General features: G+C 32.2%; 1 protein-coding gene across 1 annotated transcript in view; it reads left to right on the plus strand.

The window, feature by feature from the left end:
- LOC106870179 (carbonic anhydrase-related protein 10) overlaps nucleotides 1-10,000 on the plus strand; it is a 1,185,504-nt gene that overhangs the window by 21,858 nt on the left and 1,153,646 nt on the right. The gene's annotated exons all lie outside the window — the stretch shown is intronic.

Here is a 10,000-nt window from a genome sequence, read left to right on the forward strand (position 1 = left end):
CATACATGGACGAACTCAATGTGGGTTGCAGGTGATAAGTATCACCGTTAAATATTAAATCTATCCACCTTTTGGTTGAAAACTTAACGCCTAATAATGAATACGGATATTTAACTAATCTATATTAGAAACACTCGTAATGGCAGGTAGTGATACGTAAATTCTGCCTTTGGCATAATGCCATATGCTATAATCGCATAGCTAGATATTTATGTGTGACACGACTTTGGTACATACTGTGTTCCTTATTGCAAAGGGACATAACTTCAAACTAGATACCATTTTGTATTTTCATCATCTTTTTCTATATCTTTCACTCTTTCGCCTCTGTAACTCTATGACTTCAAGTGTCATAAAGATATCACAATATAGTTTATATCAGTAATTTTGTTTAGTTATTATTCTTGTATTCTTTTCCTTGTTTCAGTCAGCTGACTGCGGCTGTGCTGGAGCACCGCATTCAATGGTTTTTAGTTGAACAACTTGACCTTAGGACTTATTTTTTTAAGTCTAGTATTGTGCTATCGGTAACTGTTGCCGAACCGGTAAGTTAGAGTCGACGTAAACATACCAACACAGAATGTCAAGTGATGATGGCGGGGCCAAGCACAGGCGCAAAGACGCACACAATATATATATATATATATATATATATATATATATATATATATATATATATATATATATATATATATACGAGAGGTTTCTTTCAGTTTTCGTCTACCAAATCCACTCATAAGACTTCGGTCGGCCCGAAGCAATAATAGAAGACAACTGAACAAGGTGCCACGCAGTGGGACTGAACCCAAGACTAAGTGGATGGGAAGCAAGCATCTTATCAGACAGCTACACCTGCACCTATTGTAAATTTTGGATATCTAAAATACACATTTTCTGGTGATGTACCCGAAATCTTTCAACAGATCAGGACATTAAAACTTAAAGAATCTCTCATGAACTTTCGACTTTTTATTCTCCCATCGTTTCGGAGTCGAAATAAGAAATATCAGTTATTAACAAAGCTAATTCAAATCATCAAACCCCCCGCTTAAGCTTCTAGCCTTATATCTTTTGTTTTTGTTGACCTTATTTTCTTCAAGGTAAACCCAACATTTATGTGTTTTGTAATTCACCTTTATTGTCCTCAACTTCGCCGTCATTCTCAGCCTCCTCATCATTATTTATGGATACAGTGTTTTGTATCGCGATTGCCAAAGACAAATACTGACTCCTATATAATTACCTCCCTTTACGCTCTAAGCTCAACGACGGTTAGGTTTTCTGCAGTATCCTTGCTTCTATAGCTGAAATTTATCGTCTTTAACGTTCCCAGCTACATCATCTCAGTTTTCAAGGTAGGGAATAGTCATTAGGATTTTTTTAAAAATCAGTGCAGGATTATCCCTGAGAAATTAATATTTTGTGTTGTAGTAATGTTAGTACTGTGCAGAACAATAGAAAAAAATATTTCTATTTTCAAATATATTTTAAATATTTCTATTTTCAAATATATTTTAAATATTTCTATTTTCAAATATATTTTAAATATTTCTATTTTCAAATATATTTTAAATATTTCTATTTTCAAATATATTTTAAATATTATTATCTCCCTTTATGTTCTGAGACCAATCCCATTGATACCGCCATTACTTTTCATCCTTGCGAAATCAATAAAAATTAATGACTCTTGCATTGAAAACTCCATGTTAAAAACCTGATGTCTTGTAACTATCTTAGAAACCGTTACTATCAACATATATACTGCAACCATATTCCACAACCATACCGATACACGCACACTAATTCACACACAGATATATATGTGTATATAAATGCTTATATATATGTACTGCTGCATACGGTTGTGTGTGTGTGTGTGTGTGTGTATACATTAGCCATCATTTGTGAGTATAACTTCATAAATACCACCACGCTTCTACTAATTGATCTAGGGGTGTATGTATTCGCTAGTTACCTGAGAGACTCATTTGGTCAAATCAAATTTCACACACCGGAACATCGAAGATGTGACAGCAAGCAGGGATAAATGGATGCCCCAGAACTTGACAGTTGTTCATTTCCGTTGACTTGATTGGTCCAATGAAAAAATCACATGTATCTATGTGTGTATGTATGTATGTATGTATGTATGTATGCATGTGTATTTATGTATATGTGTGAGTATGTATGATATATGTAAGTATGTAGGTACGTACGTACGTACCGTACGTAGGTAGGTTTAGGTTATGTGCGTGAGTACATGGTGTAGTGGTTAGGGAGTTCCACTGACGATCGTTAGATCGTGGTATCATTTCTTGGTTTGGATGGTGCGTTGTGTTCTTAAGTATAACACCTTATCTTATGCTGCTCTGCGATCACTTTGATACTGATGTGTGGTACAACTTGCACATGTTCAAGCGACTACAATTTGATAGAGGGAGTGGCCTAAATTACAGCTCAAACATTTGATTGCTATAAACAAATCATTCGAGCAAGTTATTCAACAATTGGGAATCCGTCTTTCTCGAACTACGGAAGACGACCATCATGTATGTATGTATGCATGTATGTATGTATATATGTATGTATGTATGTATGTATGTATGTATGTATGTATGTATGAATGCATGTATGTATGTAATTATGTACATAGCGGTCGAATTCCGCCATTCGACGTAGAGAATTCAGTTATTTGATCAACACAGGAAATTGTTTTTGAATGAAAATATAAGAGGTTTAATATTCTATACCGAGAGGTCCACATTACGTAATTCTCCGACAAAATCAATATGTAGAATGTGACAATAAAATATAATAAAATGTTAGATATAGATAATCCGACGGTGTCCTACACGTAAAATCTCGCAGTGGCAAAGCGAACCATATAAAAACTTGATCATACTGAAAATACATAAACACAAATACGTACACACATGCACAAACGTGCAATCAAATACACCTACGCACACACATTTACGTGCACACACGGTGCACACACGGTGCACACCCATCCATACACATAAAACACATGCATATCCAAACGTACATAGATTAGTAGAGACAAAAACATAGTGGAATATATGTTCATGCATGCTCTTTTACTCTTTTACTTGTTTCAGTCATTTGACTGTGGCCATGCTGGAGCACCGCATTTAGTCGAGCAAATTGATCCCAGGGCTTATTCCTCGTAAGCCCAGTACTTATTCTATCAGTCTCTTTTGCCGAACCGCTAAGTTACGGGGACGTAAACACACCAGTATCGGTTGTCAAGCGATGTTGGGGGCGGGGACAAACATAGACACACAAACACACACACAACATATATAATGCATACATATGCATATACACACACACACACACACACACACACACACACACATATATATATATATATATATATATATATATATATATATATATATATATATAAATATATATATATATATATATATACATATATATATATATATGTATATATATATATATATATATATACATACATATATATATATATGTATATATACACGCACATACATACATATATATATGTATGCATGTGTGTGTATGTGTGCGTGTGTGTGTGCGTGTGTGTATCTGTTTGTGTGTGTTTTCTGTATTTCAAAATGAGAGATCATGAAAATATATATAAAATTAGGTTTAGTTTTACGCTTTATTCGTTTCTGGAATGCTGCCATCGCATGCGTCACTTCTCGCAGATATATATACACACGTATAAATCTATGTATGTATGTATGTATGTATGTATGTATGTATGTATGCATGTATTTATGTATGCATGCTTGTATGTATTTATGTATGTATGTATGCATGCTTGTATGTATCTCTGTGTGTAAGTTTGAATGTGTGTAAATATATATCTAAGCATGTATGCATGTATGTATGTACTTATGTATGTATTTATGTACGTACGTATGTATGTATATATGGATGTGTATATCTGTAACTATATCTATCTATATATATACATATATGCACATACAACACATATATACATATATGAATATACATATATATATATATATATATATATATATATATATATATATACATATATATGTATATATATATATATATATATATATATATATATATATATATATATATATATATATATATATATATATATATATATATATATATATATATATATATATATATATATATATATATATATATATATATATATATATATATATATATATATATATATATATATATATATACATATATATATATGAATATATATATATATATATATATATATATATATATATATATATATATATATATATATATACATATTCACACAGACGTACACACACACACAGAAACAATTATTTGTTTTTGTAGTAATAGTGTCGAAAATGTGTACTGCACGATACAAATAAGAAGACGATATTTTTTCGAACGCAGTGTTGCCGTTAAAACACCAAAAATACTGGGCAAATAAGACTTACAAGACTTTATAATTTGTCAACTACCAGCCGACTGGTTGTTGACGTATTTTACCGCTTTGTAAGGGTAATTTACCCAATATTTCTGCTGTTCTAATGGCAGATCTGCGTTCGAAAAAAATACCTTCTTATTTGTATCATATATATGTATATACATACATACATATATATATATATATATATATATATATATATATATATATATATATATATAGAGAGAGAGAGAGAGAGAGAGAGAGAAAGATAGATAGATAGATGGATGGATAGATAGATGCATGCAACCACATGGTTGCGGGTTCAATCCCACTGCGTGGCACCTTGGGCAAGTGTCTTCTTCTATAGCCTCGGGCCTACCAAAGTCTTGTGAGTGAATTTGGTAGACGGGAACTGAAAGAAGCCCGTCGTATATATGTATATATATACGACGGGCTTCTTTCAGTTCACTTTTTGCCGAACCGCTATGTGACGGCGACATAAACACACCAGCATCGGTTGTCAAGCAATGCTTGGAGGACAAGCACAGACACACAAACACACACACATATATATATATATATGTATATATATATATATATATGTGTGTGTGTTTGTGTGTCTGTGCTTGTCCTCCAAGCATTGCTTGACAACCGATGCTGGTGTGTTTATGTCGCCGTCACATAGCGGTTCGGCAAAAAGTGACCCATAGAATAAGTACTATGCATACAAAGAATAAGTCCCGGGGTCTATTTGCTCGACTAAAGGCGGTGCTCCATCATGGCCGCAGTCAAATGACTGAAACAAGTAAAAAATAATAATAAAGAGTATATATATACTCACAAATATGTATGTACACAAATATAGGTTATGTTGCATGTCTCGTTTCTCTGTTTGTTTTTTTCGTTGTTCGAAAAAAGTTCGTTTTCTGTTTTTGTTTTTATGGTTTCGTTTCTTATTGGGTTTTAACGTTTTTTCTTTCTTTTTTTTGATGTCCTGTACCCATATATGCATGTATTTATACATATAGGTGTAGGTATGTACATATACGTATGGATATATGCATATATCTATATATTATTTATATTATATATGTGTGTATATATATATATATATATATATATATATATATATATATATATATATATATATATATATATATATACTAGATAAGCGATAGAGAAAGAGAAACCAGACAGACAAACCAACGGACAGACAGACAGGCAAACAAACCCACACACAAAGAGGATGAGAGACGCCTTCCCACTAACGGTATAGCATTTTAAGAATCGAAAGATGTTTTTGTTCTGTATAATGTTTGGGTGGAAACGACGCTTGAGTTCATTTAATTTTACATTATTAGAATATAAAAATTGTGCATTGAAGTTCTGTGTATTGCCTATATCAACACCACTGAATCTGCACAATGGTCGCAATATTTAAAATTATTATCTTCTTTTAAGCTAACATATACGATGTATATTATATTTGTATATAGTAAATATAATACCAATATTCTTCTTGTATAATGAAATTTATTGTTAAGCAAATATTGTGTCTGAACATTGTTAATAATGCATTGGGTATCATTTATCAGTCAAAGACTTGCAAGTTGGTCTGTATGGGAAGGCCATGCATACTCACACATACATATATATGTACATAAACACACATACTCGCACACACACATACGTACGTACATACATAGATACATATATACGTGTATGCATAGATATATATTCACACACACACATATACTTTGTATTTATATACATATATATAATAATAATATAAATATTTGGAATATATTTGACGTTTGTATATATATATATATATATATATATATATATATATATGTGTGTGTGTGTGTGTACACATATACATATATTTATGCATGTGTATATGTATATATACATATATTATATCCATCCACATATGTATGGCTGCAGCCTCAAGGCTGAAACATATAAAAGAATAAAAGAATTAATATGTATACGAATGTGTGTGTGTGTGTGTGTGTGTATTTTTGTGTGCGTGGGGTGTAATTGTATTATTGGAAATGTTGTTACATTACCCAATTTCTTCACGAAACCATCCCCAATATCTGAATTCTCATTACATTCTACAACTGAAGTAATCTTCACGAAATAAATACACAAGTAGAGATACTTTTTTTGAAAATATTTTCCAATTTACCCTAATATCACGCAATGTACCATATACGGCATACGAGTGTACCACCGGGCACTATTTGAGAGCGATGCATAAATTAGGATGAAATCCTCGCTTTGTGAACCCTAGCTGCTAATATTTGCTGTCATTGTTTCATCACAGCTTATCTCTGATCCACAGCTTAACGCTGATCCGTAGCTTATCTCTGTATTATTCCGTTTCTCGACTGTGCCTTTAAAAGTAAAAGCAGTTACATATAATTTGAACGAAGTTTGATCGTTTGTTGTAATAAGCCAAAAAAATGCCTACAATGTTTAAATACTACTCCCTCTTCTAATAGAATCGAAAGATTTATTGGCGCTTTGTGAATGCTATTGAAATGTAGCGGTTGATTTGTATATTAGTTCCCATTCTAAACCGGTAGATTGGTGGCAGATTGCATAGAATGTCGGAAAGAACGCTTCGCAATATTTAAACCAGGTTTTAAGGTGGCATGATGACAGAACCGTTAGCACGACGGGCAAAATACTTAGCGGCATTTCGTCCGTCTTAATGAATTGAGTTCAAATCCTCCGTGGTTGACTTTGTCTTTCATCTTTTAAGAATCGATAAAATAAGTACCAGCTGAATATTGGGGGTCGATGTAATCGACTTATAACTTCCTACGAAATTCCTGGCAAATTTTGAAATTAATATTTAATTCATTTTCACATATTCAAATACTGTGTTCAAATTCTGCAAAGTTCATAAAATAAAGTACCAATCAAACAATAGAAGGAATGAGACCAAAGTTGCTAGCATGATCAGGAAATTCACTTCGAGACAATTGCTTCCACGTTTCATCTAACAGAACGAACATTTGGGAAGTAATCTCAACTTTAGCTTCGGGTTGACCGATGCCTTTCGAACGAAATTCAATCGATAAAAGTTTGCCAAAAGGATCTTTATAATTCTTGGTTGATAGATTAAATCCATTACTTATTTTACTAGAAACACTTTGGATGACTTCAGTGGAATTGGATCTATCACATTCAGACCAAGTCTCTAGACCAAGATTACTTTACTCTGTTTCTACTACTTGTCCTGGAGGCTCTAAATGGTTTATAGTCACTACACTTACTTTATAGATGTAACCATGAAAGCACTTAATAAAATCATGAACGTTCCCTCAAATCTGTTTTGACCTTGTAAGGTATCCTTAGTGTTTCCTATTATGTATGAATATTGCAGATTATAATGTAAGCTTATGATAATGTATTATTGAGATTCTTTTGACATCCAACTGAAAATATCCTGCTTCTAGTCATCATTAATGTTCAATGGGAGACAATGGAATGAGTTCATTTACGTTCAATATTTTGTTCAAAATGTAGCATGTCTCTGTATGTTTAGACTATTATCATCCCTTCCACCACTAATATCACTACCACACAAAAGAAAGCCAAAACAAAAAGAAAGAGGATCTACAATGTCGCTAGACCTACAGTGAAAAACTAACCATTTTCGTTAAAATACATCCTACAATGCATTTCGGAAAAACTGAAACATCGAAAATTTTCATCAAAATCTGTCTGTGAGGTGATACAAACTTAAGTTCTCAACAAACAAGGGTGTAAAAATAAAACTAGAAAATTAGAGCTATGCACTTTAAATACATGTCAAATATTTCAAGAATATATTTCCGAACAAAGAGAGGGCAGAATAAGGCTGGAGCAACAATATTTAATGCTGCGCAAAACACTCTCAAATCTTGAACGCATTCGTATTGGATGAGTCAACTATGTTATTACGCCAGGCAGGTTCATGTGCGCAGTGTGGAGACGAGCAAAAGCATATACACAAATCTACTGCCTTCGCAAGCAGGCTTCAGACAGGAACCTGTTAAAAATAAAACAGTTTACATAAATTCGAAGTCAAAACACGATTTAACGATCATTATTTTCGCAGTGTTTAAGATATATTATGATTCTAAAGGCGGAGAGCCGGCAGAATTGTTAGCATGGTAGACAAAATGCTTAGTGGCGTATCGTCTACCTTTACGTTTTGAGTTCAAATTCCGCCGAGATTGACTTTGCCATTGATCCTGTTAGGTTCCATAAATACCAGTTGAGTACTTGAGTCGTTTTAATCCACTTTTGCCCTACACTAAAATTGCTGGCTTTGTGCCATATTTGAGACCAATATATATTATAACGCATGTCTTTGTATTCTTCAGTATTTTAAGAGATATGGCAAGGAAAAGATGCTTGGTAGCTCGAAAAATATTTATAGTTATATAGCTCTAATTTCATGATTGTAATTTTAAATACTAGAATTGGAAACACATTGAAGTTGAAAGACTACTCCAGAGAGATTTCTTCAAAAATATATATTTCAGTTTTGTTTACCATACTGCACGTGTTTTGAATTAGGTTGGTGGAGTATATCTAAACGAAAATATTGCAAATATATCTCCCTAACTGCGTCATGTTGATCAAATGAATAGACATGTGCCCAAATTTAAATTCTAGAAACATAATTACGTCTCAGGTAAAAGAAAAGACAGTATGTATCTTAAATGGTTGTGTATAGCATGATTGATTCTCAGTTCAAACAGCTTAGCTAACACGCATGAGGTATAGTGATGCTTGTGTCTGTGACTATATGCATATACACATATATATGTAATACATACATATATGTATATATATATTTATAAATGTATATATATGTATACGTGTGTATATATATATATATATATATATATATATATATATATATATATATATATATATATATATATATATATATATATATATATATACGCATAAATATATGTAGATGTGCATACGTGTCTGTGTATATACGTTTATATATATATATGTATATATGTATGTATACATATATATATATATATATATATATATATATATATATATATATATATATAAGCAATGTTAATTCTCTAAATGAAGTATTAACAGTAACTGCACGATAAAGTGTAGTATATTGCCACTTAAGTGTGGCTGACCCCTAGGGGTGGATGTTACTGTTGCTTTTAGCCCCAGGAGGACATCTCCTCCAGCTGGCTTATCGACACACACATATATATTATACACATACCCACGCACAAACACACACACGCACACACACATATATAGATAGGTAGATAGATAAATAGATTGGTATATTGATACATTCATACATACATACGTGACATATATTTACATATATCTGTTTATAAACAGATGCACGTGTTTCAATATTTTTTACTGGTATTTAAAATGTAGCATGTAATATCTAGCATGAATTTCGAAATAACAGCACGGCTTTCAAGAATGAAATGTCTTTGACCACTATTGTTATGTGACAAGAGAACAATTTTTCCATTCGCTTTC

This window comes from Octopus bimaculoides, chromosome 7, assembly GCF_046866305.1.
Source record: "Octopus bimaculoides isolate indiv1 chromosome 7, ASM4686630v1, whole genome shotgun sequence".
NCBI lineage: Eukaryota > Metazoa > Mollusca > Cephalopoda > Octopoda > Octopodidae > Octopus > Octopus bimaculoides.